The sequence below is a fragment of the Hyperolius riggenbachi genome, chromosome 12, assembly GCF_040937935.1.
Source record: "Hyperolius riggenbachi isolate aHypRig1 chromosome 12, aHypRig1.pri, whole genome shotgun sequence".
In the NCBI taxonomy this organism is placed as follows: domain Eukaryota; kingdom Metazoa; phylum Chordata; class Amphibia; order Anura; family Hyperoliidae; genus Hyperolius; species Hyperolius riggenbachi.
Genome location: NC_090657.1, coordinates 79,895,775 through 79,910,204, shown reverse-complemented (window position 1 = coordinate 79,910,204; position 14,430 = coordinate 79,895,775). Strand labels below are relative to the sequence as shown.

At 45.7% G+C, this 14,430-nt stretch overlaps 14 non-coding genes across 14 annotated transcripts; all 14 read right to left on the bottom strand.

The window, feature by feature from the left end:
- Positions 1-12: 12 nt before the first annotated feature.
- TRNAL-UAG (transfer RNA leucine (anticodon UAG)) lies at positions 13-94 on the bottom strand. Its single transcript has one exon. It is a non-coding gene; the product is annotated as a tRNA-Leu (tRNA).
- A 423-nt stretch (positions 95-517) lies between these two features.
- TRNAL-AAG (transfer RNA leucine (anticodon AAG)) lies at positions 518-599 on the bottom strand. The gene has a single exon. It is a non-coding gene; the product is annotated as a tRNA-Leu (tRNA).
- Positions 600-3,808: 3,209 nt separating this feature from the next.
- TRNAL-UAG (transfer RNA leucine (anticodon UAG)) lies at positions 3,809-3,890 on the bottom strand. Its single transcript has one exon. It is a non-coding gene; the product is annotated as a tRNA-Leu (tRNA).
- Positions 3,891-4,313: 423 nt separating this feature from the next.
- On the bottom strand, positions 4,314-4,395 carry TRNAL-AAG (transfer RNA leucine (anticodon AAG)). The gene has a single exon. It is a non-coding gene; the product is annotated as a tRNA-Leu (tRNA).
- Positions 4,396-6,926: 2,531 nt separating this feature from the next.
- TRNAL-UAG (transfer RNA leucine (anticodon UAG)) lies at positions 6,927-7,008 on the bottom strand. Its single transcript has one exon. It is a non-coding gene; the product is annotated as a tRNA-Leu (tRNA).
- Positions 7,009-7,431: 423 nt separating this feature from the next.
- TRNAL-AAG (transfer RNA leucine (anticodon AAG)) lies at positions 7,432-7,513 on the bottom strand. The gene has a single exon. It is a non-coding gene; the product is annotated as a tRNA-Leu (tRNA).
- Positions 7,514-8,560: 1,047 nt separating this feature from the next.
- On the bottom strand, positions 8,561-8,641 carry TRNAL-UAG (transfer RNA leucine (anticodon UAG)). Its single transcript has one exon. It is a non-coding gene; the product is annotated as a tRNA-Leu (tRNA).
- Positions 8,642-9,062: 421 nt separating this feature from the next.
- TRNAL-UAG (transfer RNA leucine (anticodon UAG)) lies at positions 9,063-9,144 on the bottom strand. Its single transcript has one exon. It is a non-coding gene; the product is annotated as a tRNA-Leu (tRNA).
- A 423-nt stretch (positions 9,145-9,567) lies between these two features.
- TRNAL-AAG (transfer RNA leucine (anticodon AAG)) lies at positions 9,568-9,649 on the bottom strand. The gene has a single exon. It is a non-coding gene; the product is annotated as a tRNA-Leu (tRNA).
- A 1,034-nt stretch (positions 9,650-10,683) lies between these two features.
- TRNAL-UAG (transfer RNA leucine (anticodon UAG)) lies at positions 10,684-10,765 on the bottom strand. Its single transcript has one exon. It is a non-coding gene; the product is annotated as a tRNA-Leu (tRNA).
- A 421-nt stretch (positions 10,766-11,186) lies between these two features.
- TRNAL-UAG (transfer RNA leucine (anticodon UAG)) lies at positions 11,187-11,268 on the bottom strand. Its single transcript has one exon. It is a non-coding gene; the product is annotated as a tRNA-Leu (tRNA).
- Positions 11,269-11,691: 423 nt separating this feature from the next.
- Positions 11,692-11,773, bottom strand: TRNAL-AAG (transfer RNA leucine (anticodon AAG)). The gene has a single exon. It is a non-coding gene; the product is annotated as a tRNA-Leu (tRNA).
- Positions 11,774-12,807: 1,034 nt separating this feature from the next.
- Positions 12,808-12,889, bottom strand: TRNAL-UAG (transfer RNA leucine (anticodon UAG)). The gene has a single exon. It is a non-coding gene; the product is annotated as a tRNA-Leu (tRNA).
- Positions 12,890-13,312: 423 nt separating this feature from the next.
- TRNAL-AAG (transfer RNA leucine (anticodon AAG)) lies at positions 13,313-13,394 on the bottom strand. Its single transcript has one exon. It is a non-coding gene; the product is annotated as a tRNA-Leu (tRNA).
- Positions 13,395-14,430: the final 1,036 nt, after the last annotated feature.

Sequence of the window (14,430 nt, the reverse complement as noted above, 5' to 3'; positions counted from 1 at the left end):
GAAGTTGTAGACTGGCAGTGGTGGGATTTGAACCCACGCCTCCAAAGAGACTGGAGCCTAAATCCAGCGCATTAGACCGCTCGGCCACACTACCTTGCCGATTTCGGTCTTTTGTGTGCTTTTAAAATGAGGTTTGTATGAGTGGAATGTTGAGTGGTTCATTATTGTGCCATCAACAAGTAATCAACTGGGGACATGCTGCATGTATGCACCTATTCTCATTACCGCGGAAAGAGAAAACACTTGACAGTACTGGCTTTGGTTCTATGCCTCTGATGACAGCACCTAGGAAAGTGCAGGTAAAGCACTCTATGCCACAGCAGAATCAATGGATTAGTCTTCTCAAATGTTACATTTGAGAAGACTAATCCATTAATTTCTGACCAAGATAAGCTCCTCAAGTGGCCCTGATGTATAAGCTTGGACAAGTATTTGAGCAAGTGTTAAAACCAGAGGAGCTGAGGCCTTATCTTTCCTACATAGTACATCCTTGTCAAGCAAGCGAGAAGTTAAAGGCTGGCAGTGGTGGGATTTGAACCCACGCCTCCGAGGAGACTGGAGCCTTAATCCAGCACCTTAGACCGCTCGGCCACACTACCCTGCGGATGTCTACTCTTGCGTGCTTTAAGACTAGGGATGGTCGGAATGCCAAATTCCGATTCCGCGGTAATTCCGCATTCCGTCATGTACCGATTACCGATTCCGCTTTCCGCTACCAATTTCCGCATTCCAAGGCGGAATTTCCGCCGGAAATCGCGGAAATTCCGCCCGACTTTAACATCAATTTTCTCAAAAACTATAAGGTCTTTTTAAAAACTTTTTTTTGCATCTTGCTCAGAAGGTTCTGTTTAATAAACCCTGAAAATTTGGTGTTTCTAGGACTTACGGGGGCTTTGCTATTAACTGCTAAAGTCGGCGGATTTTTACTGTAATGTAAAATGCAGAAAATAGGCAGATGCAGATTTTCTGCATTTTACATTACAGTAAAAAACCGCCGACTTTAGTGGTTAATAGAAAAGCCCCCTTAAGTCCTAGAAACACCAAATTTTCAGCGTTTATTAAACCAAATCTTGTGAACAAGATGCAAAAAAAAGTTTTCAAAAAGACCTTATAGTTTTTGAGAAAATCGATGTTAAAGTCGGGTGGATTTTCCGCGATTTCCGGCGGAAATTTCCGTGATTTCCGGCGGAAATCCGCCTACGGCACTAGCATTACCGATTTCCGCATTCCGATACGGAAATGCAATTTCCGATCGGAATTTCGGAAATTGCATTTCCGCGGAATCCGAATGAGCATCCCTATTTAAGACACGTTTTTCAAGAGTCAAAGGTTAAGCGGTTAATTACTGTGCCGTCAACAGGTTATCATCTGGGGATATGCTGCATGTTGGCAGCCATTCTCAGTTCCATAAGGAAGAACGCATAACAGTACTGACTTTTGTTCCATTGCTCTGATACCACTGAGTGCAGCACCTACTGTCCGATCGCTTTTCCGATCGATTTTCCGATCGAAAATCAGATCGGATATGCATTAAATTATCTATCGAACCAACTATCTGCCAAAAAATCTCATGGTGTATTTGTGAGAATCTGCTCAGCTGCCTGTGCAGACAGGCAGCGTTTTGACCACTGTTCACGTCTGCATTCTGCAGGTCTCTTTAAGAGAGACTTTCTGTCAGTTCTGCAGCTTGTGTTGCTGAGGAATTTGCATACATTAGTCATGCAAATCCGTTACCTGCCTTCTTTTGATGACTAGCACTATAAAAGCATTCTGCTCCCAGAATGCTTTGCTGGACATTTCCCTTCCATGGTCTGTTCCTGATGGACACTGCTGGAGTGTCAGCCATTGCTATCTAGTATAGTTAATTCCTGGGGGTTGCTTTAGGCTCCCCTTCTAGCCCAGTCAGGTTGTATTATCTGTTTTGCCTGTTCCGTCTGTCTTGTGTTTGGATCGTACAAGCCCTAGCGTTAGCGGCTGTGGATCCTTCTGATTGAGTCTGGAGTGTAGGTTGAAACAGCGGTTGTTTCTGCCTACCTCATCTGTTCTGTCTGCCGTGTGTTTGGATCGCACTCGCCCTAGCGCTGGTGCTGGGGATCCTTCTGTTCTGTCTCCTGGGATCGCGCTAGCCACTTTTCGCTAGCGCTGGGGATCCTTCTGTTCTGTCTTCTGGGATCGCGCTAGCCACTTTTCGCTAGCGCTGGGGATCCTTCTGTTCTGCTACTCTGTCTCCTGGGATCGCGCTAGCTACTTTTCGCTAGCGCTGGGGATCCTTCTGTTCTGTCTTCTGGGATCGCGCTAGCCACTTTTCGCTAGCGCTGGGGATCCTTCTGTTCTGCTACTCTGTAACTGGATCGCGCTAGCCACTTTTCGCTAGTGCTGTGGATCCTATCTCTCGCTTGTCCCTGTTTTCGTGTGTCTGTCTTGTCTGATTCGAAACGCTTGCTGTAGGCTCGGTGAGGTAACCGTTAAGCAAGCGTTCTCTGTTTCGTGTTTGTCTGTCTTTGGTTAGTTAGGCTTGCTTGTCTCTGTTGTGCGTAACACGCGGAGACCGCGCACGAACGCGTGCACTGTTGCGAATGAGTGCGGTGTTCGCGTTCAGCTAGCATTTGTTATTTTCTTTATCTTTCTCTTTGTATGATTTTCTGTGCCTTTGCTACCCTGGTGCTCTGTCCTGCTCAGTCTTGTGTCGCTATTGGCAATCGCCATTCTTGCGATTGCGTTTCCTACTTCGTTTCCGCCGTTGTGTGTTCGCCATCGCTGGGTGGCGACTAATTTGGTGGGCACACATTGGTTCTGTCCTTTTGCTCTGTTCCCTGTGGGCTATCCAGCCCTGCCTGATTGTACCTTGTCCCGGATCTGTACAATTCCCATTTGGCATCTGTGGCTGTGCAGCGGCTGTGTTCGCCTGCACTCCACAGCGCCATCTGCCGGTGGGAATTGCCCTCTGCGGGTGCATAGCACCTAGCCTGGGTGTCCGCAATAATACGCTTGTGGAGGAAATCCGCCGCGTCAGCGCACGTCTGGTGCGCTGACCACGGAGACAATTCCGCAATTGTTACAGTATTCCCATCATGAGACCCTGGAGGAAGCCTTCAAATAATTTTTGCATCTCAAGGAAACCGACCTTACTGGGGCAAGTGGGGAAAATGCCAGGGAACCCCTGAAAAGTCCTGAAGGAAGCTTGGGCTTCCAGGGAACCCTGGTTGAGAAAACCTGCTTTGGCCTGGCGTACAATGAAAGACATCCTCTCAAACCCCTAACTGCCCACGTAGTTAATGTATCAGCTTTTATGCAAAAGTAATGTCACCTGTCTAAAAAAATCACAATTGTCCACTTACGTACAATGTACAATGTAGCCCGTAGCACTGGAATAGATGCTATTGCACGTATACCTAAAATGCCATTCACCTACAATTGAGAGGAAACATTTGCCTACTATTGGGTAATAGGGGCAGATCTCACCTCAGTAATCTAAATGAGATCTTTGCCCTGTTTACTTTGTAGAAAGTCCTATCTGTTGCCACTGTTGCTGTCAAAAGGTCCTCCACAGCCAGGAGTTATGAGCTGTGGCACATTGTCAGAATCCAGTGGAAAAGTGCATGTAAAGGTCTTAAGCCATTTTAAGCACTTTTTTTTCTAAACTGTATTCCTTTGTAGCGGTGAAAGAAAGTGTGGTGCTGGGTACGCCTCATTCATGTTGTTGTGCAAGCTGATGGAGGAAAAGAGAAGTATTTGAGCTTTCTTGTTGTTGATGAAGGGACGTAGGAGATCCACAAGAGGCCTGTGAGGCAAGATAGAAGTTGTAGACTGGCAGTGGTGGGATTTGAACCCACGCCTCCAAAGAGACTGGAGCCTAAATCCAGCGCCTTAGACTGCTCGGCCACACTACCTTGCCGATATCGATCTTTTGTGTGCTTTTAAAATGAGGTTTGTATGAGTGGAATGTTGAGTGGTTCATTATTGTGCCATCAACAAGTAATCAACTGGGGACATGCTGCATGTATGCACCTATTCTCATTACCGCGGAAAGAGAAAACACTTGACAGTACTGGCTTTGGTTCTATGCCTCTGATGACAGCACCTAGGAAAGTGCAGGTAAAGCACTCTATGCCACAGCAGAATCAATGGATTAGTCTTCTCAAATGTTACATTTGAGAAGACTAATCCATTAATTTCTGACCAAGATAAGCTCCTCAAGTGGCCCTGATGTATAAGCTTGGACAAGTATTTGAGCAAGTGTTAAAACCAGAGGAGCTGAGGCCTTATCTTTCCTACATAGTACATCCTTGTCAAGCAAGCGAGAAGTTAAAGGCTGGCAGTGGTGGGATTTGAACCCACGCCTCCGAGGAGACTGGAGCCTTAATCCAGCACCTTAGACCGCTCGGCCACACTACCCTGCGGATGTCTACTCTTGCGTGCTTTAAGACACGTTTTTCAAGAGTCAAAGGTTAAGCGGTTAATTACTGTGCCGTCAACAGGTTATCATCTGGGGATATGCTGCATGTTGGCAGCCATTCTCAGTTCCATAAGGAAGAACGCATAACAGTACTGACTTTTGTTCCATTGCTCTGATACCACTGAGTGCAGCACCTACTGTCCGATCGCTTTTCCGATCGATTTTCCGATCGAAAATCAGATCGGATATGCATTAAATTATCTATCGAACCAACTATCTGCCAAAAAATCTCATGGTGTATTTGTGAGAATCTGCTCAGCTGCCTGTGCAGACAGGCAGCGTTTTGACCACTGTTCACGTCTGCATTCTGCAGGTCTCTTTAAGAGAGACTTTCTGTCAGTTCTGCAGCTTGTGTTGCTGAGGAATTTGCATACATTAGTCATGCAAATCCGTTACCTGCCTTCTTTTGATGACTAGCACTATAAAAGCATTCTGCTCCCAGAATGCTTTGCTGGACATTTCCCTTCCATGGTCTGTTCCTGATGGACACTGCTGGAGTGTCAGCCATTGCTATCTAGTATAGTTAATTCCTGGGGGTTGCTTTAGGCTCCCCTTCTAGCCCAGTCAGGTTGTATTATCTGTTTTGCCTGTTCCGTCTGTCTTGTGTTTGGATCGTACAAGCCCTAGCGTTAGCGGCTGTGGATCCTTCTGATTGAGTCTGGAGTGTAGGTTGAAACAGCGGTTGTTTCTGCCTACCTCATCTGTTCTGTCTGCCGTGTGTTTGGATCGCACTCGCCCTAGCGCTGGTGCTGGGGATCCTTCTGTTCTGTCTCCTGGGATCGCGCTAGCCACTTTTCGCTAGCGCTGGGGATCCTTCTGTTCTGTCTTCTGGGATCGCGCTAGCCACTTTTCGCTAGCGCTGGGGATCCTTCTGTTCTGCTACTCTGTCTCCTGGGATCGCGCTAGCTACTTTTCGCTAGCGCTGGGGATCCTTCTGTTCTGTCTTCTGGGATCGCGCTAGCCACTTTTCGCTAGCGCTGGGGATCCTTCTGTTCTGCTACTCTGTAACTGGATCGCGCTAGCCACTTTTCGCTAGTGCTGTGGATCCTATCTCTCGCTTGTCCCTGTTTTCGTGTGTCTGTCTTGTCTGATTCGAAACGCTTGCTGTAGGCTCGGTGAGGTAACCGTTAAGCAAGCGTTCTCTGTTTCGTGTTTGTCTGTCTTTGGTTAGTTAGGCTTGCTTGTCTCTGTTGTGCGTAACACGCGGAGACCGCGCACGAACGCGTGCACTGTTGCGAATGAGTGCGGTGTTCGCGTTCAGCTAGCATTTGTTATTTTCTTTATCTTTCTCTTTGTATGATTTTCTGTGCCTTTGCTACCCTGGTGCTCTGTCCTGCTCAGTCTTGTGTCGCTATTGGCAATCGCCATTCTTGCGATTGCGTTTCCTACTTCGTTTCCGCCGTTGTGTGTTCGCCATCGCTGGGTGGCGACTAATTTGGTGGGCACACATTGGTTCTGTCCTTTTGCTCTGTTCCCTGTGGGCTATCCAGCCCTGCCTGATTGTACCTTGTCCCGGATCTGTACAATTCCCATTTGGCATCTGTGGCTGTGCAGCGGCTGTGTTCGCCTGCACTCCACAGCGCCATCTGCCGGTGGGAATTGCCCTCTGCGGGTGCATAGCACCTAGCCTGGGTGTCCGCAATAATACGCTTGTGGAGGAAATCCGCCGCGTCAGCGCACGTCTGGTGCGCTGACCACGGAGACAATTCCGCAATTGTTACAGTATTCCCATCATGAGACCCTGGAGGAAGCCTTCAAATAATTTTTGCATCTCAAGGAAACCGACCTTACTGGGGCAAGTGGGGAAAATGCCAGGGAACCCCTGAAAAGTCCTGAAGGAAGCTTGGGCTTCCAGGGAACCCTGGTTGAGAAAACCTGCTTTGGCCTGGCGTACAATGAAAGACATCCTCTCAAACCCCTAACTGCCCACGTAGTTAATGTATCAGCTTTTATGCAAAAGTAATGTCACCTGTCTAAAAAAATCACAATTGTCCACTTACGTACAATGTACAATGTAGCCCGTAGCACTGGAATAGATGCTATTGCACGTATACCTAAAATGCCATTCACCTACAATTGAGAGGAAACATTTGCCTACTATTGGGTAATAGGGGCAGATCTCACCTCAGTAATCTAAATGAGATCTTTGCCCTGTTTACTTTGTAGAAAGTCCTATCTGTTGCCACTGTTGCTGTCAAAAGGTCCTCCACAGCCAGGAGTTATGAGCTGTGGCACATTGTCAGAATCCAGTGGAAAAGTGCATGTAAAGGTCTTAAGCCATTTTAAGCACTTTTTTTTCTAAACTGTATTCCTTTGTAGCGGTGAAAGAAAGTGTGGTGCTGGGTACGCCTCATTCATGTTGTTGTGCAAGCTGATGGAGGAAAAGAGAAGTATTTGAGCTTTCTTGTTGTTGATGAAGGGACGTAGGAGATCCACAAGAGGCCTGTGAGGCAAGATAGAAGTTGTAGACTGGCAGTGGTGGGATTTGAACCCACGCCTCCAAAGAGACTGGAGCCTAAATCCAGCGCCTTAGACTGCTCGGCCACACTACCTTGCCGATATCGATCTTTTGTGTGCTTTTAAAATGAGGTTTGTATGAGTGGAATGTTGAGTGGTTCATTATTGTGCCATCAACAAGTAATCAACTGGGGACATGCTGCATGTATGCACCTATTCTCATTACCGCGGAAAGAGAAAACACTTGACAGTACTGGCTTTGGTTCTATGCCTCTGATGACAGCACCTAGGAAAGTGCAGGTAAAGCACTCTATGCCACAGCAGAATCAATGGATTAGTCTTCTCAAATGTTACATTTGAGAAGACTAATCCATTAATTTCTGACCAAGATAAGCTCCTCAAGTGGCCCTGATGTATAAGCTTGGACAAGTATTTGAGCAAGTGTTAAAACCAGAGGAGCTGAGGCCTTATCTTTCCTACATAGTACATCCTTGTCAAGCAAGCGAGAAGTTAAAGGCTGGCAGTGGTGGGATTTGAACCCACGCCTCCAAGGAGACTGGAGCCTTATTCCAGCGCCTTAGACCGCTCGGCCACACTACCCTGCGGATTTCTACTCTTGCGTGCTTTAAGACACGTTTTTCAAGAGTCAAAGGTTAAGCGGTTAATTACTGTGCCGTCAACAGGTTATCATCTGGGGATATGCTGCATGTTGGCAGCCATTCTCAGTTCCATAAGGAAGAACGCATAACAGTACTGACTTTTGTTCCATTGCTCTGATACCACTGAGTGCAGCACCTACTGTCCGATCGCTTTTCCGATCGATTTTCCGATCGAAAATCAGATCGGATATGCATTAAATTATCTATCGAACCAACTATCTGCCAAAAAATCTCATGGTGTATTCCCATCATGAGACCCTGGAGGAAGCCTTCAAATAATTTTTGCATCTCAAGGAAACCGACCTTACTGGGGCAAGTGGGGAAAATGCCAGGGAACCCCTGAAAAGTCCTGAAGGAAGCTTGGGCTTCCAGGGAACCCTGGTTGAGAAAACCTGCTTTGGCCTGGCGTACAATAAAAGACATCCTCTCAAACCCCTAACTGCCCACGTAGTTAATGTATCAGCTTTTATGCAAAAGTAATGTCACCTGTCTAAAAAAATCACAATTGTCCACTTACGTACAATGTACAATGTAGCCCGTAGCACTGGAATAGATGCTATTGCACGTATACCTAAAATGCCATTCACCTACAATTGAGAGGAAACATTTGCCTACTATTGGGTAATAGGGGCAGATCTCACCTCAGTAATCTAAATGAGATCTTTGCCCTGTTTACTTTGTAGAAAGTCCTATCTGTTGCCACTGTTGCTGTCAAAAGGTCCTCCACAGCCAGGAGTTATGAGCTGTGGCACATTGTCAGAATCCAGTGGAAAAGTGCATGTAAAGGTCTTAAGCCATTTTAAGCACTTTTTTTTTCTAAACTGTATTCCTTTGTAGCGGTGAAAGAAAGTGTGGTGCTGGGTACGCCTCATTCATGTTGTTGTGCAAGCTGATGGAGGAAAAGAGAAGTATTTGAGCTTTCTTGTTGTTGATGAAGGGACGTAGGAGATCCACAAGAGGCCTGTGAGGCAAGATAGAAGTTGTAGACTTGCAGTGGTGGGATTTGAACCCACACCTCAAAGAGACTGGAGCCTAAATCCAGCGCCTTAGACCGCTCGGCCACACTACCTTGCTGATATCGATCTTTTGTGTGCTTTTAAAATGAGGTTTGTATTAGTGCAATGTTGAGTGGTTCATTATTGTGCCATCAACAAGTAATCAACAGGGGACATGCTGCATGTATGCACCTATTCTCATTACCGCGGAAAGAGAAAACACTTGACAGTACTGGCTTTGGTTCTATGCCTCTGATGACAGCACCTAGGAAAGTGCAGGTAAAGCACTCTATGCCACAGCAGAATCAATGGATTAGTCTTCTCAAGTTACATTTGAGAAGACTAATCCATTAATTTCTGACCAAGATAAGCTCCTCAAGTGGCCCTGATGTATAAGCTTGGACAAGTATTTGAGCAAGTGTTAAAACCAGAGGAGCTGAGGCCTTATCTTTCCTACATAGTACATCCTTGTCAAGCAAGCGAGAAGTTAAAGGCTGGCAGTGGTGGGATTTGAACCCACGCCTCTAAAGAGACTGGAGCCTAAATCCAGCGCCTTAGACCGCTCGGCCACACTACCTTGCCGATATCGATCTTTTGTGTGCTTTTAAAATGAGGTTTGTATGAGTGGAATGTTGAGTGGTTCATTATTGTGCCATCAACAAGTAATCAACTGGGGACATGCTGCATGTATGCACCTATTCTCATTACCGCGGAAAGAGAAAACACTTGACAGTACTGGCTTTGGTTCTATGCCTCTGATGACAGCACCTAGGAAAGTGCAGGTAAAGCACTCTATGCCACAGCAGAATCAATGGAATAGTCTTCTCAAATGTTACATTTGAGAAGACTAATCCATTAATTTCTGACCAAGATAAGCTCCTCAAGTGGCCCTGATGTATAAGCTTGGACAAGTATTTGAGCAAGTGTTAAAACCAGAGGAGCTGAGGCCTTATCTTTCCTACATAGTACATCCTTGTCAAGCAAGCAAGAAGTTAAAGGCTGGCAGTGGTGGGATTTGAACCCACGCCTCCGAGGAGACTGGAGCCTTAATCCAGCGCCTTAGACCGCTCGGCCACACTACCCTGCGGATGTCTACTCTTGCGTGCTTTAAGACACGTTTTTCAAGAGTCAAAGGTTAAGCGGTTAATTACTGTGCCGTCAACAGGTTATCATCTGGGGATATGCTGCATGTTGGCAGCCATTCTCAGTTCCATAAGGAAGAACGCATAACAGTACTGACTTTTGTTCCATTGCTCTGATACCACTGAGTGCAGCACCTACTGTCCGATCGCTTTTCCCGATCGATTTTCCGATCGAAAATCAGATCGGATATGCATTAAATTATCTATCGAACCAACTATCTGCCAAAAAATCTCATGGTGTATTCCCATCATGAGACCCTGGAGGAAGCCTTCAAATAATTTTTGCATCTCAAGGAAACCGACCTTACTGGGGCAAGTGGGGAAAATGCCAGGGAACCCCTGAAAAGTCCTGAAGGAAGCTTGGGCTTCCAGGGAACCCTGGTTGAGAAAACCTGCTTTGGCCTGGCGTACAATAAAAGACATCCTCTCAAACCCCTAACTGCCCACGTAGTTAATGTATCAGCTTTTATGCAAAAGTAATGTCACCTGTCTAAAAAAATCACAATTGTCCACTTACGTACAATGTACAATGTAGCCCGTAGCACTGGAATAGATGCTATTGCACGTATACCTAAAATGCCATTCACCTACAATTGAGAGGAAACATTTGCCTACTATTGGGTAATAGGGGCAGATCTCACCTCAGTAATCTAAATGAGATCTTTGCCCTGTTTACTTTGTAGAAAGTCCTATCTGTTGCCACTGTTGCTGTCAAAAGGTCCTCCACAGCTGTGGCACATTGTCAGAATCCAGTGGAAAAGTGCATGTAAAGGTCTTAAGCCATTTTAAGCACTTTTTTTTTCTAAACTGTATTCCTTTGTAGCGGTGAAAGAAAGTGTGGTGCTGGGTACGCCTCATTCATGTTGTTGTGCAAGCTGATGGAGGAAAAGAGAAGTATTTGAGCTTTCTTGTTGTTGATGAAGGGACGTAGGAGATCCACAAGAGGCCTGTGAGGCAAGATAGAAGTTGCAGACTGGCAGTGGTGGGATTTGAACCCACGCCTCCAAAGAGACTGGAGCCTAAATCCAGCGCCTTAGACCGCTCGGCCACACTACCTTGCTGATATCGATCTTTTGTGTGCTTTTAAAATGAGGTTTGTATTAGTGCAATGTTGAGTGGTTCATTATTGTGCCATCAACAAGTAATCAACAGGGGACATGCTGCATGTATGCACCTATTCTCATTACCGCGGAAAGAGAAAACACTTGACAGTACTGGCTTTGGTTCTATGCCTCTGATGACAGCACCTAGGAAAGTGCAGGTAAAGCACTCTATGCCACAGCAGAATCAATGGATTAGTCTTCTCAAGTTACATTTGAGAAGACTAATCCATTAATTTCTGACCAAGATAAGCTCCTCAAGTGGCCCTGATGTATAAGCTTGGACAAGTATTTGAGCAAGTGTTAAAACCAGAGGAGCTGAGGCCTTATCTTTCCTACATAGTACATCCTTGTCAAGCAAGCGAGAAGTTAAAGGCTGGCAGTGGTGGGATTTGAACCCACGCCTCTAAAGAGACTGGAGCCTAAATCCAGCGCCTTAGACCGCTCGGCCACACTACCTTGCCGATATCGATCTTTTGTGTGCTTTTAAAATGAGGTTTGTATGAGTGGAATGTTGAGTGGTTCATTATTGTGCCATCAACAAGTAATCAACTGGGGACATGCTGCATGTATGCACCTATTCTCATTACCGCGGAAAGAGAAAACACTTGACAGTACTGGCTTTGGTTCTATGCCTCTGATGACAGCACCTAGGAAAGTGCAGGTAAAGCACTCTATGCCACAGCAGAATCAATGGAATAGTCTTCTCAAATGTTACATTTGAGAAGACTAATCCATTAATTTCTGACCAAGATAAGCTCCTCAAGTGGCCCTGATGTATAAGCTTGGACAAGTATTTGAGCAAGTGTTAAAACCAGAGGAGCTGAGGCCTTATCTTTCCTACATAGTACATCCTTGTCAAGCAAGCAAGAAGTTAAAGGCTGGCAGTGGTGGGATTTGAACCCACGCCTCCGAGGAGACTGGAGCCTTAATCCAGCGCCTTAGACCGCTCGGCCACACTACCCTGCGGATGTCTACTCTTGCGTGCTTTAAGACACGTTTTTCAAGAGTCAAAGGTTAAGCGGTTAATTACTGTGCCGTCAACAGGTTATCATCTGGGGATATGCTGCATGTTGGCAGCCATTCTCAGTTCCATAAGGAAGAACGCATAACAGTACTGACTTTTGTTCCATTGCTCTGATACCACTGAGTGCAGCACCTACTGTCCGATCGCTTTTCCCGATCGATTTTCCGATCGAAAATCAGATCGGATATGCATTAAATTATCTATCGAACCAACTATCTGCCAAAAAATCTCATGGTGTATTCCCATCATGAGACCCTGGAGGAAGCCTTCAAATAATTTTTGCATCTCAAGGAAACCGACCTTACTGGGGCAAGTGGGGAAAATGCCAGGGAACCCCTGAAAAGTCCTGAAGGAAGCTTGGGCTTCCAGGGAACCCTGGTTGAGAAAACCTGCTTTGGCCTGGCGTACAATAAAAGACATCCTCTCAAACCCCTAACTGCCCACGTAGTTAATGTATCAGCTTTTATGCAAAAGTAATGTCACCTGTCTAAAAAAATCACAATTGTCCACTTACGTACAATGTACAATGTAGCCCGTAGCACTGGAATAGATGCTATTGCACGTATACCTAAAATGCCATTCACCTACAATTGAGAGGAAACATTTGCCTACTATTGGGTAATAGGGGCAGATCTCACCTCAGTAATCTAAATGAGATCTTTGCCCTGTTTACTTTGTAGAAAGTCCTATCTGTTGCCACTGTTGCTGTCAAAAGGTCCTCCACAGCTGTGGCACATTGTCAGAATCCAGTGGAAAAGTGCATGTAAAGGTCTTAAGCCATTTTAAGCACTTTTTTTTTCTAAACTGTATTCCTTTGTAGCGGTGAAAGAAAGTGTGGTGCTGGGTACGCCTCATTCATGTTGTTGTGCAAGCTGATGGAGGAAAAGAGAAGTATTTGAGCTTTCTTGTTGTTGATGAAGGGACGTAGGAGATCCACAAGAGGCCTGTGAGGCAAGATAGAAGTTGCAGACTGGCAGTGGTGGGATTTGAACCCACGCCTCCAAAGAGACTGGAGCCTAAATCCAGCGCCTTAGACCACTCGGCCACACTACCTTGCCGATATCGATCTTTTGTGTGCTTTTAAAATGAGGTTTGTATGAGTGGAATGTTGAGTGGTTCATTATTGTGCCATCAACAAGTAATCAACTGGGGACATGCTGCATGTATGCACCTATTCTCATTACCGCGGAAAGAGAAAACACTTGACAGTACTGGCTTTGGTTCTATGCCTCTGATGACAGCACCTAGGAAAGTGCAGGTAAAGCACTCTATGCCACAGCAGAATCAATGGAATAGTCTTCTCAAATGTTACATTTGAGAAGACTAATCCATTAATTTCTGACCAAGATAAGCTCCTCAAGTGGCCCTGATGTATAAGCTTGGACAAGTATTTGAGCAAGTGTTAAAACCAGAGGAGCTGAGGCCTTATCTTTCCTACATAGTACATCCTTGTCAAGCAAGCGAGAAGTTAAAGGCTGGCAGTGGTGGGATTTGAACCCACGCCTCCGAGGAGACTGGAGCCTTTATCCAGCGCCTTAGACCGCTCAGCCACACTACCCTGCGGATGTCTACTCTTGCGTGCTTTAAAACACGTTTTTCAAGAGTCAAAGGTTAAGCGGTTAATTACTGTGCCGTCAACAGGTTATCATCTGGGGATATGCTGCATGTTGGCAGCCATTCTCAGTTCCATAAGGAAGAACGCATAACAGTACTGACTTTTGTTCCATTGCTCTGATACCACTGAGTGCAGCACCTACTGTCCGATCGCTTTTCCCGATCGATTTTCCGATCGAAAATCAGATCGGATATGCATTAAATTATCTATCGAACCAACTATCTGCCAAAAAATCTCATGGTGTATTCCCATCATGAGACCCTGGAGGAAGCCTTCAAATAATTTTTGCATCTCAAGGAAACCGACCTTACTGGGGCAAGTGGGGAAAATGCCAGGGAACCCCTGAAAAGTCCTGAAGGAAGCTTGGGCTTCCAGGGAACCCTGGTTGAGAAAACCTGCTTTGGCCTGGCGTACAATAAAAGACATCCTCTCAAACCCCTAACTGCCCACGTAGTTAATGTATCAGCTTTTATGCAAAAGTAATGTCACCTGTCTAAAAAAATCACAATTGTCCACTTACGTACAATGTACAATGTAGCCCGTAGCACTGGAATAGATGCTATTGCACGTATACCTAAAATGCCATTCACCTACAATTGAGAGGAAACATTTGCCTACTATTGGGTAATAGGGGCAGATCTCACCTCAGTAATCTAAATGAGATCTTTGCCCTGTTTACTTTGTAGAAAGTCCTATCTGTTGCCACTGTTGCTGTCAAAAGGTCCTCCACCGCCAGGAGTTATGAGCTGTGGCACATTGTCAGAATCCAGTGGAAAAGTGCATGTAAAGGTCTTAAGCCATTTTAAGCACTTTTTTTTTCTAAACTGTATTCCTTTGTAGCGGTGAAAGAAAGTGTGGTGCTGGGTACGCCTCATTCATGTTGTTGTGCAAGCTGATGGAGGAAAAGAGAAGTATTTGAGCTTTCTTGTTGATGAAGGGACGTAGGAGATCCACAAGAGGCCTGTGAGGCAAGATAGAA